The sequence below is a fragment of the Monodelphis domestica genome, chromosome 4, assembly GCF_027887165.1.
Source record: "Monodelphis domestica isolate mMonDom1 chromosome 4, mMonDom1.pri, whole genome shotgun sequence".
Classification (NCBI taxonomy): domain Eukaryota; kingdom Metazoa; phylum Chordata; class Mammalia; order Didelphimorphia; family Didelphidae; genus Monodelphis; species Monodelphis domestica.
Genome location: NC_077230.1, coordinates 284,719,179 through 284,744,263, shown reverse-complemented (window position 1 = coordinate 284,744,263; position 25,085 = coordinate 284,719,179). Strand labels below are relative to the sequence as shown.

Genomic DNA, 25,085 nt, shown 5'->3' with positions numbered 1-25,085 from the left:
AAATCAATACACCAGTATGGCCTGATATTTGCAGGTACATAAAAAGAGCCTAAAACTCAGTGATTCTAAAGGGAAAATAGTGTGCTATTGTGAGAGTTTACTCCAGATTATTCAGTAAGATTTTTGAATAACTGCTCTTTCTACTAAATTGTCATACTAAATATTTATTTAGGTCAGAGGATAGACCTCTGGGTCTAGAATGAGGAAGGTCAAAGTTCAACTATAGCCCAAGATACTCACTAGCTATGTGATCCTGAACATGTCATTTAACCTCCCTGAGCCCCAGTTTCCTTATATGTAAAATAGGATTAATGAGAGCACCCACCACCCAGGATTGTTCTAAGGATCAAAGAAAATCCATCTTCCAAACCCTATAATATCATATGAATGCTATTCATTATTATTCAACAATTTTTAAGAGGAAACACTAAAGTGGTTGGGAGTTCGGCAACAGTTCTACCTGTCATTGATTCTAAAAGCCTCAAAGTTATATTTTCCTCTACTTCCTAAGAATTCAACCATCAATATGATTGAAAGGTATGGAAACATCTTCTGGGGCTGCTACTGACATTGTTCAGTCATTTCAATTATGTCCAGCTCTTTGTGACCTGCATGGAGTTTTCTTGGCAATGATATTGGAGTAGTTTGCAATTTCTTTCTCCAATTCATTTTATAGATGAGAAAACTAAGGCAAATAGGGTTTAAGTGACTTGCCCAAGGTCACATAGCTAGTAAATGTCGCAGGCCAGATTTGAACATGGAAAGAAGAGTCTTCCAGATTCCAAGCCTGGAATTCTTTCCACTGTACCACTTACCTGCCCAAGATAAAGCCTTACACTAATTTAAAAAAGAGAGGATTTTACAAAGACACCACTGTAAAATAAGCAGTTCTAGCCACCTCCGGAAAAACCAATCATGAGTAGTCTGGATAAGAATAGAGAGGATTAGAAGAATTTCTTTGCTGTAAGGAGATGGTACTTCATGTATCTTTATGAAGTCAGCTTTGGAAACCCCCCTTACTACAAGGAATTAGGAGGGAAAGGGGAATAAGAAAAGGGAGGTTGGATAAAAGCAGAGTGAAATTGAGGGAGGCAGTGAGTGGTAAGCAAGAAAACATTTGTGAATAGAGAAAGGCTGAAAGGTGAGAAATAAAGTTAAATGGGAAAATAATATGGAGGGACACACACAACTAATAATCATAACTGTGAATATGAATGAGAAACTCCCCCATAAAATGGAAAAGGAAAGCAAAGTGAATTAAAACCAAATCCCCAAATATACTGTCTACAAGAAACATTTAAATAAGAGGGGCATACACAGAATAAGGCACTGGAGCAGAATCTATTATGCTTTAGCTAAAGTGAAAAAAAAAAGCAGGGGAAGAAATAATAATCTCAAACAAAGCAAAAGTAAAAATTGATCTAATCAAAAGAGATAAGGAAGAAAATTGCATCTTGATAAAAGATACAATGGACTATGAAACAACCCTCCTTTTCTTATTCCCCTTTCCCTCCTACTTCCTTATAGAGTAAGGGGAGTTTCCAAAGCTGAGTAAAGATACATGAAGTACCATCTCCTTACAGCAAAGAAATTCTTCTAATCCTCTATATTCTTATCCAGACTACTCATGATACGTTTTTCCAGAGGATTATTTTAGAATGGTGTATTTGTAAAAGCCTCTAACTCTTTTTAAAAATAGTGTAGCACTTTATCGTGGGCAGGTAAGTGGTACAGTGGAAAGTATTCCAGGCTTGGAATCTGGAAGACTCATCTTTACATGTTCAAACAACTTAAATACTAACCAACCATATGGCATAGCATGGCACCAAATGGCATAGCATCCCAATTCCTATAGGAGAAGTAGCATGAGTTTCAGGAGGAAATAACACATCACTAGTTGGGGACCTCAACTTTCCCCATCTCAGAATTAAATGAAGCCAACTAAAAATAAATCAGAAAGAAACTAGGGATGTAAATAAAACTTTAGAAAAATTAGATATGATAGACCTCTGGAGAAAACTGAATGGAAATATAGAAGAATTCTCTTTTTCTCAACAAAAGATGGCATCTTTACAAAATTGACTTTATAAGAGGACAACACAACCTCAAAACCAAATGTAGAAGAGCAGACATATTAAATGCATCCTATTTAGACAATAATGCAATAAAAATTGCATTCTACAAAGGGTAGCAGAAAAACTATGAATCTCTTGGATACTAAATAATCTTATCCTAAAGAATGAGTGGGTCAAAGAACAAGTAATAGAAACAATTTCATTAAGATGAATAATTTTTCATTAATTTTTATTAATTTCATTAAAATAAGGAAAGATTAATAAAATCAAACCAGTGAACTAATAAGAAAAAGATCTGGTTTTATGAAAAATAAATAATATATATATAAAGCATTAGTTCATTTGATTTAAAAAGAAAAGAAAGAAGAAAACCAAAAAACCATTATCAAAAAATAAAAAAGATAAAATCATTACCAATTAATAAGAAATTAAAACAAATTTGGGGAGTTATTTTGTCCAACTATATGCTAATAAATCTGACAATCTAAGGGAAATAGAAGAATGTTTACAAAAAAATGTAAGCTATCCAGATTAACTAAAGAGAAAATAGAATACTTAACCCCCTACACAGGAAAATAAATTCCAAAGAATTCTCTAAGAAAAAGGATTCAATGTCAGCTAGATTCACAAATAAATTCTATCAGATATTCAAAGAACAATTAACTCCAATACTACAAAAACCATCTGGAAAAGAAATAGGAGAAAAGTGAATTCTTACAAACATCTTTTATGACATAAACATGGCACTGATACCCAAACCAGGAAGAGTTAAAACAGGGAAAGAAAATTATAGCCCAATATCCCTAATGAATATCAATGCAAAAATTTTAAACAAAATACTAGTAAGGAGATTGCAGGATTATATTAGAAGGACAGTATACTATTACCAGATGGGTTTTATTCCAGGAATGAAAGGATGGCTCAATATTAGAAAATCTATCAACATAATTGGTCATATTAATAATAAACCCAACAGAAACGTCTCAATATCTCAACATATGTTGTAAAAGCCTTTAAAAATATAACAACCATGACTTATAAAAATGTTAGACAACATTGGAATAAATGGAACTTTCCTTAGAATGATAAATGTCATCTATCTAAAACTGTCTGCAAGCATTATTTGTAATGAGGATAAACTAAATCCCTTTCCAATAAGATCAGGGGAAAAGCAAGGATATCCATTATCACCACAATATTTAATATTTGTATTAAGCCCATAGATATAGCATTAAGAGAAAAAGGATTTGAAGGAATTAAAATAGGCAATGAAGAAACAAAGTTATCATACTTTGTAGATGATATGATGACATACATAGAGAACTCCAGAGAATCAGCCAAAAAACTAATAGAACCAATTGCATCTTCAGCAAAGTTGCAGGACACAAAATAAAACTATATAAATTATCAACATTTCTGTTTACCACCAACAAAGTTCAACAGCAAGAGATAGAAAAAGACATTTCATTTAAAATAACTATAGACAATATAAAATACATTTGGGTTTACCTACCAAAACAAATCCATCAACTCTAAGAACACAATTAAAAAATACTTTTCACACAAATAAAGTCACACTTAAATAATTGGAAAAATATTCATTGCTTATGGATAGACTAAGTCAATACAATAAAATAATAACATGCCTAAATTAATTTACCTATTCACTTCCATCTCAATCAAACTGCCTAAAAATTATCTCCCAAAAACTAAAAAGGTAAAAACAAAATTCATCAAACAAAAGATCAAGTTTATCAAATGGATGAATAAAAAAATATGAAGGGAAGAGGCCTCACTGTACCAGATCTCATGTCTACTCATATCATATACTACAAAATGGTAATCATCCAAACCATCTGGTAATGGCTAAGAAACAGTAGTAGATCAATGAAATAGATTAGGTAATCTACACACATTAATGATCACAGTAACCTAGTGTTCAATAAGCTCAATGATCCAAACTGTTAGGGAAAGAACTCACTATTTGACAAAAAATTGCTAGGAAAACTAGAAAACAATATGGTGGAAACTAGACACAAATCCGCATCTCACACCTTATACTTTATCTTTAATGTCAAAATAGATACTTGATGTTGAAATAAAGAGTGATACAATAAACAGATCAGGGAAACAAGGTACAGTTGACCTGTCAGACTTATGGATAATGGAAGAATTTATTTCAAACAGGACACTGAGAATATTATGAAAAATAAAGTGCATAATTTTAATTGTATTAAATTAAAAAGGTTTTCTGTATATGAAACCAGTGGAACCAAGGTTAAAAGGGAAACAACAAAAAGGGCTGATTTTATAGCAAAATCTCTGACAAAGCTACATTTCTCAAATATATAGAAAATTGAGTCAAATTTATAAGAATATAAAGTATTCCCCCAATTGATAAGTGGTGAAAGGATATGAAGAGGCATTTTTCAGATGAAGAAATTAAAACTGCCTATATTCATATAAAAAAAGTTCTGTATCACTGTTAGGGAAATGCAAATTGAACAACTCTGATATCCTACTTTTTACCTATTAGATTGACTAATATGACCAAACAAAGGAAAATACTAAATGTTGGATGGAATGGGAGAAAATCTGGACACTAATACACTGTTGGTGGAGCTGTGAACTGATATAATCATTTTTGAGAGTAGTATAGAAGCATGTCCAAAGGATCATGAAAAAAAAAAAAACTTTGAACTAGAAATATTCGAAAGATATCCGAGGTAGGAGAAAAGGACCTCCTTGTACAAAAATATTTTAAGCGGAATTTTTTATAATAGCAACAAAAAATGGAAAATGAGAGTATGTCCATCAGTTGGGGAATGGCTGAATACTACTGTGGTTACATAGTTATAATGGGACACTATCATGCCATAATAAATGAGAAACAGGGTGAGCTCAGAAAAACCTGGAAATACTCATATGAAATGATGCAAAGTGAAGTGAGCAAGAAGAACACTGTACATAGTAACAAAAATATTGTATGATGATCAACTATGAAGGACTAAATTATTATTAGCAAAACAAAGTTCCAAAATAAACCCAAAGGACTCCAGAGAAAGAAAAATGCTATCCACAGCCAGGATGGAACAGTTTGGAATCTGATTGCAGATCAAAGCACACTATCATCACTCACTTTATTTCCTTTATGAGGTTTTTACTATGTATATGGTATGTCTTCTGTCAGAATGTGAGAGAATATGGAAATAAGTATTTCATGAAAGTACTGATATTAGCTACATCTGACTATTTATTGCCTTGGGGAGGAGGGAGGGAGGAAGAGGATCTGAATCACAAAATATCAGAAAACAAATGTCAAAAATTGTTTTTACATGTAATTGAAAAAAAAATTTAAGTTAAAAAAAAGGACTGACCTATGGTTTCTCAGCTAGTAAACATTAGAGGCAAGATTTTAATTCAGTTCTTCCTTCTTGACTTTCAAGTTGAGCACTCTATATCATATGCTTTCAAAAGTTGGGATGGCAAGCCACCTTCTTAGTGAAAAGCTTGTTCTCTAAGTCTTTTCACACTGCGAAATCTGTATATAACTTGAAATGTAGACCCCTCAGGCTTACTCTTATAACTTCAAACCCTTGGAGGAAATCCAGCCTATAAAAAAATAGAATTAATAAAAAATCATTTGCCATGATCAAGAACTACAAACAATATTCTATGAAATAAAAATGAAAAAAGCCTATGAAAAAAACCTAAAGTCTCTCCCTTTATATGGTTCCATTGCTTGAGGACCACACTAGCCAGGACCACACAGGGTCTGGCAACTAAAGCCATACTGGAGAAAGACTCTTAGAATATACAGTATAAGAAATGATAAAATGTTTTTCTAGTTCAAAGGAAACCAGAAAGACCTCCATGAGCTCATAGAGAGCAAAATGAGCAGAATAAGAACAATCAATAATAACAACAGTATAGAGAAAAAACAACTCTGAAAGGCTTTAGAAGTCTTATAGATCCAATGATAAATCATTAGTCCAGGACCCTGACAGTGAAGCATGTGGCTCACTTCTTCCTAGAGAAATAACCAAGTTAAAATGCAAAGAGAGACATACATATATTGGTTATGGCCAATTTGACAATTTGTTTTGCTAGCATATGAATATCTATGATGAGGGCATTATTTATTTATCTACTTATGTATTCATTCATTCATTTATTTATTTTGTTATTATTATTCAATTGGAGAAGGACATGGGATGCATGTATTATAAATGCTTATTAAAGGAATATCCTTTTTGAAAAAAGGACACAATATTATAAAAATCAAAATAGGTCTATAGCCAAAATAACTTACCCATAGGATCAAGTGGACAAATAAGTTTTATTTCTAGTTCTTTTCTTTATCCAGCAACATAGTAGGAACGTTACTGTTGTGGCAGCTGGAAGATGGAATGACTGAGCTTGAACCTTTGTTTTCTCAATCATTGCATCTTTCACCCACTACACTCTAATGATGCATGGTCAAGGCTCTGGGGCTCTCACCTATATGAACTGCACATTCACAGAGTAGGAGTTATACACCTGAGTGGTTTACTTCCTCTGCGGGCCCAGTCTGGAGGACGTAGCACTAACAGGGTGATAGAGTGGCCCAGTGGGAACCTGTTGGGGTGAGGCATGGCTGAGAGTACTGAGCCAGCTAACTATTGTGAGCTCTCAAGTGGGCAAAAAAGAACAGAGCAATCCTTGAAAACAATATATTTATTATGATCCTGTAGGATTTATACTGGTAATATAAGGCTAATTCATCACTAATAAAATAATCAGCAAAATAAATCATATCAAAAGAGATGCCATAAAAATTGTATTATCACATTAACAGACACGAAAGTTTTTTTAATAAAATAGATCATGCATTTATGTTGCAGATATAAGCATTATAAATTTAATTCTTTTTCTCCTTAACACAGTAAAAAGTATTCATTTGAAAGCACGACCCAGTATTCTATTCATTATGGAAACATTAGAGGAATTACCACTGAAAAACATAAACAGTAAAGTGACCCATTCTAACCAATGATATTCATCTCATTTTTAGATTATTAAGTGATTATATTTATACCCACCCCCAACACCTCACCCAGTGACTAACTTGCCCAACTCATATCACTACTAAATAGGTGGATTCTCAGAAAGGTAACTTTTGATACCGGCTGAAGTCTAGGTGTAATGATGTGGGGAGCCTTTCTCCTAAATGCTAACTCATATACCCCTATCTGTGGACTCCCCCTAAAAAATCTCCCAGAAGATTTAATTGGCTCTTTAGTAAAAAACATTTATTCAGTTAAAGTATTCAAATATTTCCATATTTTCTCCAACATCAGGGGCACTCTCTCACTTTCACCCCGAGTCTAAGCTGGAGAAGAGTGGACACTATAAGTCCAATACTAATAAAGCATACATGTAGTCAACATATAGAGCCAAGGTAACTCATAACTCTGGAACTCCAGGACTTCCATGCCCATTCCTTCTCCAAAGTAATATACCATAAGCTACTCCATTATTCTGTTGGGATGACTCCTTGAAGGATAAAGTGTCTTTGTTGGACCAGCAGCTCATCTGGGCTTGTTTCATTCCTTTTACTCCCTTAAATCATTACTTCTGAGATTGTTTGTCTTCTCCAGGAAGGAGAGGGTAGAAGGTTTGCCTTTTCCTCAGACAACTTGCTGACCGAAAGACCCCTTCTCTAAATAAACAACTCCGTGGAGCTTTAAGATGACTAGTTTCAGTTCAATCTCTTTGAACTCCCATAGTCCTTTGGGAATCTTATGTAGATGAGTGGCTATGGATAAAGATATAAATTCAGTCTATTCTATGAAAGTTAGTTCACTATCCACTTCAAGTGAAATTAAGATAGTCAGGTTTCTCACCTTTTTCATTGTTATAGTTCACTTTTGTCCACTTGTGACCCCATTTGGCGTTTTCTTGGCAAAGCTACTGGAGTGGTTGCCATTTCCTTCTCCAGCTCATTTTACAGATGAGGAAACTGAGACAAACAGGGTTAAATGGCATGCCTGGGACCACACAGCTGGTAAGTGTCTGAGGCTGGATTTCTACTCAGGTTTGCCTGAATTCAAATCTCTAAGCTTTCGATCCCATGTACCCTGATCCTTTTAAGGGGGAACACATATCTTTTTTACATTTGAGGGATTTCCTCTTTATCTTTAAATGTTTAACTTGTCTGCCTTTTAGTCCTACAGCTTTTTAGCTTTTGTTAAAGTTTCATTGGGGGTACTTCTTTTGCATACAGGGTGGTGGGGAGGCAAGGGACAAGCAATGAGTAGTGTGGAAAGGAAACTAGACTAACAGTTTGTGTGGGGGAGGGCCAACTGGGAGTGGCAGTTGGGTCTTGTGACTAGCACTTCCTTCCTGCGGGGTGAGGTCTTGCGTCCTCATAGATAGAGCTGAACTTCAGTTTCAGTCATTCAAAGACAAACAGTCCTTATTGGACCCCTGCTGTTTCCTCTCAGCAGGGGGCATCTCCCTCCCTTGCCTCACCAAGCAGTGTTCCCTCTCTCCCCTTAACTCCTCCTTACCCCCATACAAACCTCCCATTCATCCCATTTTTCCAATCCTATTTCCTTTCCCAATAAATATTACAGTAGAAGCAATGAAGTGGTTAAGATATTTCTTTATATAGATGATTTCTTTGAAGGCAGGCCTATCTCACTCGTCACGTCTAGACAAGTCTTTAATGTCACCAAGGCAAGGGCTGCATTTTTAATTGTGTCTTCTGTGCCTACTGCCATTCTTGGCATAGAGTACACCAATAAATTCTTATGTAATAGACTGAAAATAATGATGAAATGTATTTAAAATGCAGGCATCAAGGTACCCTATTATATAGAAGACCTATATAAAGAAAGCCATAAAACTATCTTGACAAATAAAATAAGGACTAAATAATTAGAGAGATATCACATTTATAGAACTAAGTTAAGTTAATGTAAAAACATCAGTACTTCACAAATTGATTTGTAGATTCAACCTTAAACTAATCAAAATTCAGGGGGCTATTCCAAACAATGAGAAAAAAAACACACTTAAAATATATGGGGAAAAAAACAAAGGAAAATAAAGAGAAATAATAGATGGAAAAACAAAGACTCAACTTGCCCTGACAGAATTTTAATTATATTTTAAACTGGTAGTTATTAAAATTGGTGATAGTTAGCAAAATAGAAAAAAAAACACAAAAACAGGTAAAAGGAATAACATAAAAAATTTTGAATTAGAATCAAAGGCAGAGAAAAGATTCATTTTGAAATATGTAGATTAAAAAATTGAAAAGGATCATTACTATAATAAAATTTTGGGGAAAACAAATAGTGATATAGAGAAAATCTATGTAGATACATATTTCATGCCTCATGCATATGACAATGAACTCCAAATGGAAAAATGAAAAGCATAAAAACACATAAAATAATTGGGGAAAATAATTATAAATTATTCTGATTTGTGGGAACAGGAGAATTCCTATGTGTGCAAGAAAATTAATTGCCAGCTACAAAATAGGTGTATTATGTAAAAATAAAAGGCTTCTACAATTAAAAACAATGTTTCTAAAATGAAATTAAGTGACACAGATTAGGACAATTACTATAAATTTATCTAAACGAAATTTCACATTCAGAATTTTGAGGGGACTGACATACATTTTAAAGATGCTCAAATCCACCTACGGTGTTTGGAATCATTTTGCAAACTTTCAATCAAATAAATCAGAGCTTCATGCCTTCCCAGTGGATGCTTTGCTGCCATTACACCCTACCTCATGCATTTTGCAGTGGCTTTGGAAGTATTTGACATTTTCTATGGTGACAGATATTTGAAACGGGTCTCTAACTTGGATTCAAGCTTATAAAAAGTGCCAAACCAAAATGGTTTGACTTTTTTTTTGTTTGTTTTCAGAGACTATAATTACTAGTCTGTCTATTCTGGAAAGACCCAGGTGTCTCAGGGAAATTCCTCATCTCCTTCTTTGCCAGTGAATTAATGTACTGTATTCAACAAACAAGTCTTGAGTGCCTCTGATCTTCAAGGCACTGTGCTAAAGGTTGCAATGAGGAGGGGAGAGGTAGGATAAGGCATAAAATATGGAAAAGGCATAATCTCTGTTCTTGAAGAGCTCATAAGCCTAATAAGATAGATAATACAGGCATAAAAATAACAATATACAATGTAGATATGTGTTATATGAAAGCTGTGAGTGTTAAAACTCTATTTTTTCAATAAAATGGTAGTTCTAAGGCAATAATACTTACATCACATGTCTTGTAGAGATATTATGAAGATCAGACTAGCAAATGTATGTGTAAGAACCTTATGCTAAATAATTATATAATTCTGTTATTATTTTTATTATGCCTCTCTCTCCCTTAGTACTTTAAAGTTTACAAAATCTCATCACATAAAATGTTTTCATTTGAGACTCATATCTCTGACAGCCAGTAGGTCGTGTGTCATTATTCCTGTTTGACACAAGGCAGTTGAGGCTTGATGGTCTTCATTAAGTAACTTGATCAAGGTCATAGTCTAGTTAGTATGAAGCCAGGACTGAAATCCAAGCTTATCTTTTGGCAAGTCCATTGTTCTTTCATAGTTGAACACCTTGCTTCTTTCCACAAAGTGTCAGAGGATATCTTCTGTGGAGTGGGAATCCACAGGGACTTTATGGAGGGAGTAGTAGCTGAGCTGAGCCTCAAGGATGGATGACATTTCAATAACAGATTTTGATGGGTAGAGAGAGAGGACAAAGAATATTAGGTATTGGGGGAAATCATCATCAAGCACACAAAGGTAGATTATGAACTGAGTTCAGTGTTTGAGTAACACATTTCTACTGGATTCTACTCATCAGTTGCCTCTGAAACAGATATTTTTTGGCTTAATTTGCCAAGGGAATAGAGCACTCATAAATAACTCCCTGATATTTAATTGCCAAAATGGATCTTTAGGAATATTAGGTATGCTAAACATAACTTAAGGTTGTTATTAGCAGTTATCCTATTTTTCTATTCCTGAAAACAATATTTTTATTTTGCTCCATTTAAAAAATATTTTCCCATGGTTATATGATTTGTGTTCTTTCCCTCCCCTTTTATCTCCTCCCTCCCAAAGCTGACAAATAATTCCATTGGGTTATACATGTATTGTCCCTCAAAACTTATTTCCATATTATTCATTTTTGTAAGAGTAATATTTTAAAATCAAAACTCCAAATCACATACTCTTATGAACAAGTGATAAATAATATATGAAGACAATATTTTAAAATGGTTTCTCAATTGATTGTCATGTGAATCAGATCATCACCTCATTGATTTGTCAGACCCAAACTATTCCCTTTCCTATGTTTTATGTTCCTGTATTAGAAAATAAGTTCTTCAAAGGTAGCCCTTTGCACTTCTTGCATTTGTAGCTTCAGTGCTCAGCCTAGTATTTGGCGCATTTTTGTGGTTCATTAGCTTGAGCTATGTCCAATTTGTTGTCATTCAATCATTTGGGACAGAGGTCATCTAATCTTATTTATATTGTTGTTGTTCAATTGTTTTAGTCATGTCTGATTCTTCCTGGTTCCATTTGGGGCTTTCTTGTCAAAGATCCTGGCGTGAGTTTGCTATGTCCTTCTCCAACTCATTTTACAGATGGGGAAACTGGTGCAAACAAGGTGAAGTAGCTTGCTTAGGGTCATACAGCCAGTGTCTGAGGCCAGATTTGAATTTGTGAAGATGAGTTTCCCTGACTCCAGGCCTGGCACTCTCTACACTGGACTGCTTACCTTTCCTATTTGATGCATAATACCTTTTTAATGTCTACTTAAAAAAATTCATTTTAAAATAAAAAACCCCAAACAAAACAAAAAACTCTTTTCCATCAACTAATCCTACAATCCCTAACACTCTATTAGGGCTACAATCTAATAGTAATTCAGTAGACTCTCTACTAGCAGCCTGGCATCTGTGTACCTCAGTGATGTACCCTGCAGCTAGAAGACTTGTAAATACCCATAGCTAATGGCTTATTAGGCTTTCGTGCAATTAAACCAGACAAATGCTCCCCCCACCCACCCAGCTCTGCTTTCTACAATTATCTCAGACATAAAAAGACACACACCACCACAAAACTAGACAGCATTTAGGCAAACAATGAAAATACCAGTAAGAAACCCATCAAATAAAGCTGATTTAAGCCCAGCAGAAAAGGTTTGAAATTTATGGCAAAATGCCACCAGCTTACAGAGGATAATGCCTGCGAATCTAAGACTGAGATGGATGTTTTCCCACCACGTTGTGTGTGTGTGTGTGTGTTTCCATTGAGACTTGTGTTAAGGAAACTGAGGACCAGTTCTCTAAGAAGAGTTTCTGGTAGATGATGTCTCCTTTCCTTTCACCATTTCTTCTTCCTCCTCCAAAAAATCATTAACCAGCTCTTTCTGGGTGCTCTCATGGTAAGGACTCAGCTCAAATGCCAAGAGGGACCTAAATGCCACGTGGCCACATACAAGTAGTTCAGGGTCTCTAGAAATGTTGAGTAGTTGAAGTTCTAATAAGGAAAGCTCAGAGAAGGGGAGAGGCTTTGTCCTGGCATCTGAAAGCCATACCACAGGACTTTGAATGGCCTCTCATAAATATCCTTCGCTTTTTACCTGGCATGCTGGTTGAACCTTATTAACCTGAAATATTTTCTGGGCTAGTGACACCAGAGCCGCTAATAACCTTTTAGTCATCTACCTCAGTGCTTTAATGTGTTTTAAGCATTTTTGGCACAGCTGCCTTCCAAAGAGGTTTTTAACAATATTTTTTACCAAGCCTAAGCTGTCTCAAATGGCAAGGAACACTTGTTGCTGGGAATAATGTTTTCCATGGTGAAATCCCTGCATCATTGTGACATGTTTAACATTTAAAAATTGTTTTCTATGTGGCTTGTTTTTAAATGGAATGGTAGCATAAATCCATGGCAGGAGGGCAATGAGAAGAGGAGTCCCATCCACATCCTCAGTAAATGGTGTGAGTTATTCAATGGGAAGCATCCAATGACATTGCAGTCCGGAGTGCTGGGAAGGAGCGGGGTTTTTTTCCCCCTTGCTTTAATTGCTTTTTTGCTGGGGCCGGGGATATTTATGGGTTAGGAGATTGCCAAGTTATTTATTAGATGGAGTATCTGGGGATAGACTAATATAAATCACTTAGGCTGGTATTGAATATACCAGACACTCAGTAATTTAAAAAGCTTTAATAAAAATGCTAAAATATGAGACTTGTCTTTGGCTGTAATGAGACTCGGTTATCATGTTTTTATCAGCGATTTTCAGACATGGACTTTTTCCCCCCTTTCCCCAACTTAAGAAAATGTGGACCTCATTTTCTTTCTTGAGTCAATGGGATTGCTATGGTTGCCATGGAAGTTCTGGGTACATATGGAGAGAGAAAGATTCTTCTGCAGCTATTAAACTTTGAGCTCAAAGGCTGCTCAGAAAACTGATCATCTTTCCTATGTGGCTGAAGTCTAGTCTTTGGAAACTTGTGGTAGAAGTGAGTAATTGGCACATGTAAGGTTGACATGAAGTTCTATAATAAGGTTAGAACAATATGTTAAAAAAAATTCTTGCCAATGAAGACTGTTGAATGGCTACAGACAGACCTACTCAGGACCAAAACCAGATAATAACATCTAAGATATCAAATATACTTATGTATTTATTTGTTTGCTTATTCATTTATTTATAAACCCTTACCTTCCATCTTAGAGTCAATACTGTGTATTGGCTCCAAGGCAGAAGAATGGTAAGGGCTAGGCCATGGGAGTCAAGTGACTTGTCCAGGGTCACCCAGCTGGGAAGTGTCTGAGGCCAGATTTGAATCTTAGGACTTCCCATCTCTAGGCCTGACACTCAATCCACTGAGCTACCCAGATGCCCCCAATGTATTTATTTTTAATGGAAATGTTAAGATAGTCTCCTTAAAATTTATCTCCTTCTAAGCAAAGTATAATTTAAGAACCAGGAAATATTATTTAGAGCCAGTAGTCTATCTGAGCCTACTCTTGAAAAATTTCTTCCATACGGCATATCCTACCTATCCATTCATATGCTAGTTTTGATGAAGTACTTTCTACTCTATATGCAGATACACATGTTGGTTCTCACATGTGTGTGCACATGTGTGCGTGTATAAAGCATGGGGTAGACACCTCACTATATCACGGATGGCTTTGAGGCTTGTCAGTTACCTTCAATATAGTTTAGCCTCCTACCAAGATGGTTTCCTGGGATATGGCCATGATGTATGCTACGACTCCTTGAAACCACAGATGAGTTAGGTGTCAGGTGGACACCAAAGGAAGAAAGTAGCCCTGAAAAGCCCTCACAAAAAAAGCACTAGTTTTCCCTGAACACTCCATATACTCCATGGGCAGACTTCCCATGGTGGAAGAGGCAGAGGAGGAAGATGTCTCAGTGGCCATGAAGGCAGTGGAAACAGGCCTTATGTGGAGAACTTAGAGCTTGGTTAGATAAGGAAGAAGTCAAGGTCAGCCTTTGCATCCTGGATCATTGCCAATCTCTGCCTTTTGGTCTTGCCTCTGGACTTGGATGATTTCAGAAGAGAGAATGAGGCTGACCTCTTTGTGTACCTCTGCCTCACCTAAGTACATAAGTACACTTAGGTACGAGTCAGACAGCATCACCAATCATTATATTAATTAATTTCTTGAGAAGTAGTTTGTAGTGAACTGGTTTCACCTCCATTTATATAGATGAAGTCATTTCTGAAATTATTATTTTTTTAAATCCTTACCTTCTGATCTAGAATCAATACTATGTATTGGTTCTAAGGCAGAAGAGTGGCAAGTAAGGGCTAGGCAATGGGGGTCAAGTGACTTGCCCAGAGTCACACAGGAAATGTCTGAGGTCAGATGTCCATCTCTAGGCGTGGCTCTCAATCCACTACGTCACCCAGCTGCCCCATCTGAAATTCTTCAAATGGCTGAGTTGGAGGACAGGGAGAACAACCAAAAATAACCTCTATTTTTGTCAAAGGTAATAACAAGATTATAGAAGAATCAATTATTAACAAAAATATTATATGCTCTATATGTGGAAAAAAAGAATACCATGATTCATTTGACAAATTGATAATTTATAAAAATATTAATTTCAATTTGTAGAATGAATATGGTATATTCCTTTTTTAATTTATTTTTATTTTTTAATAGTTTTCCATGGTTACATGATTCATTTTCTCTCCTTCCCCTTTTCCCTCCCTACTCCTAGAGCTGATAAGCAATTCCACTAGGTTATACATATATTATGACTTGATACCTATTTCCATCAAATATGGTATATCCCTGATGCTATTATTATATTCTGTGATTAAAATGTAGATGTAAACCAGTATGTTGAAATTAGTATATGCCAAGAATCTGAAAGAAATGACTAGCTGAAAGAAGTCAGGCTGTAGACGAGTAGTGTGCTAATTTTAATAAAAATGGAAACTAGAACTAAAAAAAGAAATTTCATGACATTTGATGTCATTTAGGTCCTTTTCAAGGACTAAGGACAACAGTTATCCATCAGCCTTAGATAGATGGATAGATAGATAGATAGATAGATAGATAGATAGATAGATAGATAAGTAAATAGATGATAGTTTATATTTGTATCTTATATTAAGTGTATTATAGTAGCTGTTTTCTGTATGAGGAAGAGAAAAAGAACATGTGGAAATAAAAGGTAATAAAAATAAGTATATATACATATTATATATATTGGTTATGTGGGCTCAGAATTGTTTGACTTAGATTAAAAGACTATAAATGATTAATGATCCCACTCTTAACCTTCAAGGTTGTCACTAGGAATATAGCATAGTTTTTTTTTCTATGAATGACATAATCCTAGGAATAGCTGATATGCAGAATAAGAGTGATAAACATCTTTATTATATATTAAGACTTGTAAGGCATTTGTCATTCATTCTCTTATTTGATTTTTGAAACATTTCTGCGTGGCAAATGACATTATTGTCCTGATTTTAAAATGATGAAACCAAGGCCCAGAAAAGCTAATTAAATTATTTACAGTTACACTGCTACTAAATGTCTAAAGTGGACTTTAAATTCAGAAGATCTTGATTTAAACATCATTCTATTTCTTGTGCCATACTATTTATGACAAAGACAAGGTTTTGAGCTTTGGTAATGTAAACTTTGTTTTTTACATATTTTGATAACTATATTTTAAGATGGCTGATTTCTTTCATAATACATTTTATTTTATAAGCTTTTAAATGTATTCTTTTGAGAAAAATTCCAGGAATTTCACCAAATTGCCAAAAAAAAGGTTCATATCACACACACACACAAGTTAAGAAAATCTCTTACTTTGGTAATATATTTTAAATTTTTCTAAATTAAGGAAAAAAGCTTTCTCAGTCACAAAACATGTGGAAATCCTAATAATATTAAAGTTAAGAGAAATAAAGATAATATCTTACACTTAGGTTGAAAAGTAATGCAATCAACCAACAATAGAGGATTCTTAGAAAGCAAGTTAGAAATGGAATAAAACTTTGGAAAGGTTGGAGTCAAGTTGAGGCTTTAAATGTCAAGGAGAAGAGTTTGTATTTGAACTTAAAGGTGCAAAAATACCACTGGTTGTTTTTTGTTTGTTTTTGTTTTTGTTTTGGAGTAATATCTCAGAAATTGCCTTGGCATCTATGTGGAAAACATATTGGAGAGGGGAAAGATTTGATCCAGGAAGATCAGTAAATAGGCTATTTCAATATAGCAGGTTGAAGCAATTGAAATAACCAAATGAATGGAGAGAAGCTACAGATGGAAGAAATGTTGTGAAGGTAGACATCACAAATCTTTGCATTTGGGGATATATAGGTGGGAGAGAGTCCAGAATGACCACTTGTTGAGAATCAGGAGCTTAGCAGAGAGATCAATAGGATCTATCTGTCTGTCTGTCTGTCTGTCTGTCTGTCTGACTGTCTCTGTCTGTCTATCCATACATCTCTCTCTCTCTCTCTCTCTCTCTCTCTCTCTCTCTCTCTCTCTCTATCTGTCTGTCTGTCTGTCTATCTATCTATCTGACTGTCTGTCTATCTGTCTGTCTGTCTCTCTGTCTATCTGTTTATCCATCTATCTGTCTCTGTCTGTCTATCCATCTATCTATCTATCTATCTATCTATCTATCTATCTATCTATCTGTCTGTCTGTCTGTCTTTTAATCTATTCTATCTATCTGGGGGTAAGAGAACAAGCATTTATGAAGTTAAAATTGTGCCTACTATGTGCTAGGCACTATTCTAAGTGCCTTACAAATATTATCCCATTTAATCCTCACAACAACCCTGTGAGGTAAGTGCTGTTATTAGCTCCATTTTATAGTTGAGGAAACTGAGGGAGGCATATCAAGATTAAGTGACTTGCTCAGGGTCACACAGTTAATACATTTCTGACCATGTTTTTGAACTCAAGACTTCCTGATTCCAGGCCTAGTGTTCCATCTATACTGTACCAGTAGTTGCCTATCTCTCTGGGAACCAAATGCCTATAGATAATACTTAAACCTCTGATAACTGATAGAGTCATCAAAAAGAGTGTACAAAGGTACTAGAACACAGTCCAGACCAGAACATTGAGGTACAGCCATATTTAAATATGGATGTTTAACCAACAGGGAAGCAGAGGCAAAAGCTTCATATACTGAGGGAAGGAAGAATAGGCAGTGAGGAGAGGGAGAGTGAAAGAAGAAAGGGACAGACATGAGACAGATAGAGATAGAAAGACAGAGACAGAGATAAAGAGACAAAGTGAGAAAGACAGTGAGAGAGACAGAATAGAATAAAGTATATGGGAAAAGGTGATTAAAAGTGTTAAATATTACAGAATGATGAAGAAGATAAAAATTGAAAAAAATTGAAAATCATCAGAAGAGAAAAATTGAGAAAATCATGATTAAAAGATTAATAGAAATTTTGGAGAGAGATGTTCTATTGCCTGTCTGAAACTAGCTTGAAAGGAATGAGAAGTGAGAGAAGAGAGAAATAGTGGAGACTGAGAATTTACCAAATCATTCTAGGAGTTTGAACTTGAAAGCATATAACAATAGTTGTTATTTGAAGGTCTTATTTGATTTATTTTTTTCTAAGTGGGGGTACTTTAAAAATAAAGAAGTGTTGGAAATGTTTGGCGGCTGCAAGAAAGATGAAAAATATAGAAAGAGATTGATAATGAAAGAATAAAAGAGGGAATATTTGATGGTACCATCTGCTGAAAGAATCAAGACAAAGGGACCAATGGTATATATAGAGAGGACCTGGTTAAAGAAAAGCTCTTTCCATCAGAGGTTAGGCTAAAAGAGAAGAGGATGGGAGCTGATACAATCACTGTAGGGAGTAGGATAGAGAGACAATAGGAATTTTTTTTTTTCATTTAGCAGAGTCTAGGTGAGATAAGATTCCATTAATCTCTAGTGGATGAAGTCATATATCTTCTCAGTGACTCAGTTTCCTCATATATAATGTAAGATGGTCAGTCTTAGTACCCTCTAAAGGTCCTCCTAGATCTAAATCTAGGTCCTATGATCCCAAAATTGTATGATGAATTCTGATCTTGGCCTTTGAATTATAACAAAGGGACAAGGAGTTTTGAGAGTAGATCATTCAGTCTTAAGTTGATTATCCTAGTGTTGGGATTACAAAGAGAATAAAGTAAAATCTAAATAGGGATTATATCCTGAAAAATAACTGGGGAAAGAGGGATTGAATTCCTTGGTAAGTATAACAATAGACTTAAGAGGAGTAAGGTAAAGAAAGAAATGGATAGTGGTATCAGAATAGTTATAAGAACTGCTTATGTCCAATGTGAAGGAGAGAAAGATTTAGAGTAGGAAATGATGTGAAAAATAAAGTATTTGAAAAGTTGTCAGTTAGGAGAGGGTTAAATTGGTTCTATTTGATTATGAAGAAGAAAATGGTAGAATTAGGAATAATATAGAGAAGTTATGAGGAATTTGACTATAGCTGAACACAAAGGAAAACTCCCTAACAATTAAATCTACCTGAAAATGTGATGTCCTACTTTGCTAGTAAGAGTGGTAATCATAATCTTAATTTAAATGATAATAGTAACTTGCACTTATAGAATGTTTTAGGGTTTGCAAAGCACTTTAAAAATGTTACTTAATTTTACCCTCACAACAACCTGAGAGGTAGATGCTATTGTTACCTCAATTTAACAGATGAGGAAACTGAGGCAGAGGGTTAAATGATCCAGGGGGTCATATTATTATTAAATGTCTGAGACTAGATTCAATCTGAGGATTCATTGACTTTAGGTCCAACACTCTACCCATTGTACTTCCTAGATGCCTAAATAGTGAAGCGAGTCCCCTGTAGCTAGAGAAGGAAGTCTTCTATGGAAGGCTAATTAATAATTTGTCATGTCTGATATAGACAGGAGTTATATCCTTGATAGATTATTTGACACCTGAGGACTTTTTCTAATCAGGGATTCTATGATTCCATGAACAATGGAAGTATACAGAATGGGTTGAAGAATGAGGAGGTCCAGATAATAGCAAATATACTAGAATGAGATGAGAAAGAAGTTCAAAATAGCATAAATGAGAGGAGTTGGAGGATAAGGGTCCCTATACAAGTGGAGAGAGATATTTGAGAGAAGTGCAGAGAGAGAATAAAATGAAGAACACATTCTTCCCGGAACAAACATCTTTCTAATAGAAAAAAGATGATACCAAACATCAGGAGACCTTCTATTCCCAGTCATTACCCTAACAAGGTAGTGGTGTACTACATAGAATTTAACATGCATCATAGTTCCTTTACCTATATAATGAAGAAGCAAGGCTCGATGATTCCTACATTTTCCTCCGACTTGAAAGTCATTTGATACTAAGTATGCATAACAAGAGAAAACTATGAAAAGAGAGATTCATTGACTGGGAAAAAGCTGAACAAATTTTTGTATATGAATATAATAGAATATCATTGTGCCATTAGAAATAATGAGCACAAGGAATATAGAGAAGCATGAGAAGATTTGTACAAACTGAGATTGAACAAAGAAGGCAGTAAAAATGATCAACCTTTGTTTCAAAGACTTAATATGCAATATAATTTGCTTTTAGTAGACAAGTGAAGGACTTTGTGTATAGAATATGTCACCTACAGTCAGACAGGGTTAATATATCAACTTGTTTTACTGAACGGTACTTATTTCCTACAAAGAAAGAAATTGTGTATGGTGGGTATTGAGAATGTAGAGAGCAATATACTTTTAAAATAATATAGCAATGGAATTTAAAAAATAAATATGTATGGAAAAGAATGCTAAGTTTTGGAAACAAATGGTAGGAAAAAATACTCAGTTCCCCAATATATCCTGGAAAGAGCAAGAAGAGGCATAACCACAATCTTTAACTATCTGTACTTTTATCAGAGCACAGTCAGTCTCTTGAATTGTACAAAATTAAAAATAGAAAATATGTAACCAGATCTATAAATAATTTCAGGGAGAGATCCTGTGGAGATAATCATTAGACACTGCAAGAATGAAGCTCAAGTGGTTTGTGATGTCACCCAGTCTGTGGCATGTATTTATAGCTCCATAATTCATAATCATTTGTTCTCTTTCCTTATCATCCTTCTCATCAAAATACAACACAGAAGAGAAAAGCAATCATAAATATAGAAGGATATAATCTGCCCAAACACAGTATAAGACAGAGTTCTTGCCAGAAAGTGTGGCAAGAAAACTGGAGTTCCAAAGGATCCCTATAATATATGTATGTCTCGCCTAAGATTGTAAAAAAAATAGGACTTCCAACATTTTGTTTTGCATGTGATTGTGTGAATGGGTTTCTTCTCCTTGTTGACAGCCCCCAGCATGAGAGGTTGTGCTTCCCATATCTCCATTTATTATAATTTTTTGTTGAGGTTCAGTCATTTTTTAAAATGTGTTCAACTTTTCATGACATCATTTGGGATTTTCTTAGCAAAGGTACTGAAATGGCTTGCTATTTCCTTCTCCAGCTCATTTTACAAATGAAGAAACTGAGGCAAGCAAAGTTAGGTTATTTGCCCAGGGACACACAGCACAGCCAGTAAGTGTTTAAGGCCAGATTTGAACTCAAGAAGGTGAGGCTTCCTATTTTTAAAATACCCTTTTATAATTTAAAAAACCATAATGACAAAAACAGTCTTCCAATTGACTATACCTCAAAAAAATCCACTTAGTTTAACTCTATTTTTGTCCATTTCTAGAATACATTCTCCTTACCTTTCTTTTGCATGATCACCAATTCCTTACAACCCAACTCAGGTGCCATCTTTCCAAGAGCTATTGACCTGATGCCATCATGGATCAGAACTATTCCCTTGAAATTATCTTGTGTCATTTTGTATAGACTTTACATTTGGTTGCTCGGATACAGATTACCTTCCACTTCCCCCCATTCCAGTAGAATGTTAGCTACTTGACAGTTAAGCATATTACAGGTTTTGTTGATGTACTATTTGTACTGTGACCAAAGTACTTGACATACAGAATACATTTAATAAATGATTGTTGAATTGAAGCAAATTTAGTGATTATTCATATTGCATTCATTTTCCTTCTTCTTTTGTTTCATAGTGATAAGACTTAGATTTTTCCCCCTCTGACTCCTGCCATGACCAAGAGCTAATTCTTATATACTATACTTGCTTTTAAAATCTATACACATCTTTTTGTTGAAAGTTGAGGGTATGTGATTTGAGGTTTAGTCCTTTAAAAATCACTATAGGTTTTAAATGAATGCCTGCCCTTTGGCCAGGCCATACCACTGCTGGGTTTGTATCCCAAAGAGATGAGGAAAAAGACTTGTACAAACATATTCATAGCTGTGCTATTTGTGTGGCAAAAAAAATGTAAAATGAGGGGGTGTCCTTTGATTGGGGAATGGCTGAACAAATTGTGATATCTGTTGGTGATGGAATACTATTGTGCTAAAAGGAATAATAAAGTGGAGGAATTCCATGGGGACTGGAACAACCTCCAGGAATTGATACAGAGTGAAAGGAGCAGAACCAGGAGAACATTGTACACAGAGATTGATATACTATGGCACAATCGAATGTAATGGACTTCTCTACTAGCAGCAATGAAATGACCCAGGACAGTCCAGAGGAACTTTGAGAAAGAATGCTATCCATACCCAGAGAAAGAACTGTGGAACTAGAAATGCATTAGAAAAATATATGCTTGATTACATAATGTGATAAGGATGTGATTAGGTTTTTGATGTTAAAGGATCACTCTACTGCAACTACGACTAACTTAGAAATACACTTTAAACAATGGTATATGTATAACCCAGTGGAACTGCTTGTTGGCTTTGGGAGGGTGGAGAAAAGGACATTGGGGGGATTATGAATCATGTAACCATGGAAAAATATTCTCAATAAAAATTTAAAAAATAAAAATTTCTATGACAAAAATGAATAATATGGAAATAGATATCAAATGACAACATCTGTACAACGCAATGGAATTGCTTGTTGACTGTGGGAGCAGGGAGAGAATAGGGGAGAAAAAGAAAATGAATTATGTAAATGTGGGAAAATATTTTTAAATTAAAAAAAATTAAAAGAAAGAAAAACACCAAAAAAGAAAGTTGAGGATAGCCCAAGATCCCACAGCTCAAAAAGTCCTTTCTCCCTAGTAGAGATCAGAATTCTGATGGAATGGCATATAGAACAGAAAAGCTTTTGAGATGAGGTCCTGTGCCAGAAAACATGTGGAACAAGAGAATTTACCTGCAAAGACAGGTCTTGATGCTAAATGGAAGCCTAGGAAGAACAGGAAATCAGGCAGAAGAAAGAATGAGCATAGGGAATTGGGGCTTTGGTAAGGAATAAAAAAAAGTTGGAAGAATTCCATGGTAGGTCTGTGACATGAAACTTTCTGTAAAAGTGATCACAGATTGAGAGGCAGTTGGGAATGAGGTTATGCATTAAAATGCAAATGTAATGCTTCAGAGGTTTTAAATGGTTTAAATGAAATAGAACAATGATGTTCCTAGAACCCTTTACTGATTATGATTTTAACATGCTAGTGTTGTATACATATTCTTGAAAGAAGGAAGTATATATTGGAAGAAAGTGATCTTTGCCCCAAGAAAGATGGGACCTTTTTATGACCAGATAACTAATGTTACTAAGAATTTGAAAGGAAGAAACTGAAGAGTTTAGAAGTGGTAGGGTTTTTTTTTTGTTTGCTTTGTAATATATACTTTTAATAAACTGGATCTAAAAGGAAAAAGTATAGTTATAAATCAATATAAACTAATCTAAGATAGAGTAAATAGAAAAAAAAACTTCTGAAAGAAACCAGTCATCATGGCAAGTGAGAAGTGAGATTAAGAAAAGTAGGAAGTGCATACCTAGTAAGTGATTCAAGATTCCCATAGGCAAAGTGCAGAAAATACTAGCATTACCATATAAAGCTACTCCAACAGCAATTTTGGTCAAGAAAAAAGGTAAGCAAAAAGCTGAAATGGAAAAGATCATTCATTATTGACCAATAGATCAGATTTTAATAGGTAGGTAAAAATATAGATTTATTTGATCAATCCAAAAAATCTTAATTAATTGACTGTCAGTCTGGAGTATCTAATAGAATGTTCTTACTTTATCCTTTGGGCACAAAGGGTCCTTAAGTTAAAAAAAGTACCAATGATTTAGATGATGACATGTCATATAAATTATAACATCTTTGGATAACACAAAGCTGGGAGTGACTGTTAGCATATGGAATGACAAAAATGAGGCTCCGAAAATATTGACAGTCTAGAATGAAGGTCTTAAGTTAGTGAGATGCAATATAATAGGAATAAATGCAAATTCCTTCTATCAGTTGCATAAGTACTCTGCAGCAGAAGAATCTAACACATAGCCTTTGGTTGTCATGTGCCTCACAATAATCTCAACAAAATCCCAAACCTGATAAAAATCTATTTTAGAAATATATAATAAAACATGAAATACCACTAAAACTGCATTTTTAAACTACGTGAATATGCAACCCTTAGAGATCCTTGGGTATGCATTTGTTGTCCTCATTTCTAATTGTGTTTAACATCAGTACTGTAAAGGATGAAGGAGTCATGATTAAATATCCATTCATATGATTACCTGAAATGTCCAGGATGGTAAGGGGACTAAATACCAAGCCTTATGAATCTTTTTCTGTATTGCTCCAGAAAGCATTTCTATTGTTGTTTAGCCAGTTAATCATAGTCAATTCTTTGTGACTCCACAGACCATACTGTCCATGGGATTTTCTTGAAAAGGGGGCCAATGAAAGTAACTTTCTAAAAAAGGCTATTTTGGGCTCAGTTTAAGGAATTACTTTCTAATAATTGGGGCTATCCAGAAAGGAAATGGGCTGAATCCAGATGTGATGAATTTTGCATTCCTGGATGTCTTCAGGTTGAGGCTTGAGGATGCCTTGTTGGGGAAGATGTAGGGGATATTCCTGTTTTGAATAGAGGCTAGACCAGATAATACTTCAAGTCCCTTCAAACAAGGCAGTTATAGGAATACAAAGACATGCAAGAGCCACTTTGAATTAGTTTGTAAGAACTAATTGCTAAATTTTCAGTGTGAACATTTACAACAGAAATCAGTAATTGCTGCAAATCAAGATTTGAATTATTGTTTTGTTGATTGTTTAGATTAAAGAAAGTAATGGAGAAAATGTTAATGATGCTATTGAATTTGAAATTGTGTCATGCATACATTTGTTTTTTTTTTCTGGAGAGCTAGTTGTTAAACATTAACCTGTATAATAATAGTGTGTATATAGCACAACCCCATATAAACCTATCATTCTATTTAAGGATAGGCTAACTAGACAAATGATAAATGCCAAGAAATTAGGGATAAATATCCATATTGTTGTTGAGTAATTTTAGTTATG

At 34.7% G+C, this 25,085-nt stretch overlaps 1 protein-coding gene and 1 long non-coding RNA gene across 9 annotated transcripts in view; one reads left to right on the top strand and one right to left on the bottom strand.

Moving 5' to 3' along the window:
• Positions 1-21,555, bottom strand: part of LOC103101963 (uncharacterized) — a 62,839-nt gene extending 41,284 nt beyond the window's left edge. Inside the window, exons 1-2 of one of the 3 annotated variants that reach the window (XR_008918112.1) lie at positions 21,405-21,555; positions 5,453-5,687 (exon numbers count right to left, since the gene is read on the bottom strand). This is a non-coding gene — a long non-coding RNA (uncharacterized LOC103101963). The remainder of the gene's footprint in view (positions 1-5,452; positions 5,688-21,404) is intronic. The other 2 variants (XR_008918111.1, XR_001622188.2) reach the window with 2 other exon arrangements.
• The window catches only part of OPCML (opioid binding protein/cell adhesion molecule like), a 1,618,997-nt gene that overhangs the window by 1,410,317 nt on the left and 183,595 nt on the right, over positions 1-25,085 (top strand). The window lies entirely within an intron of this gene.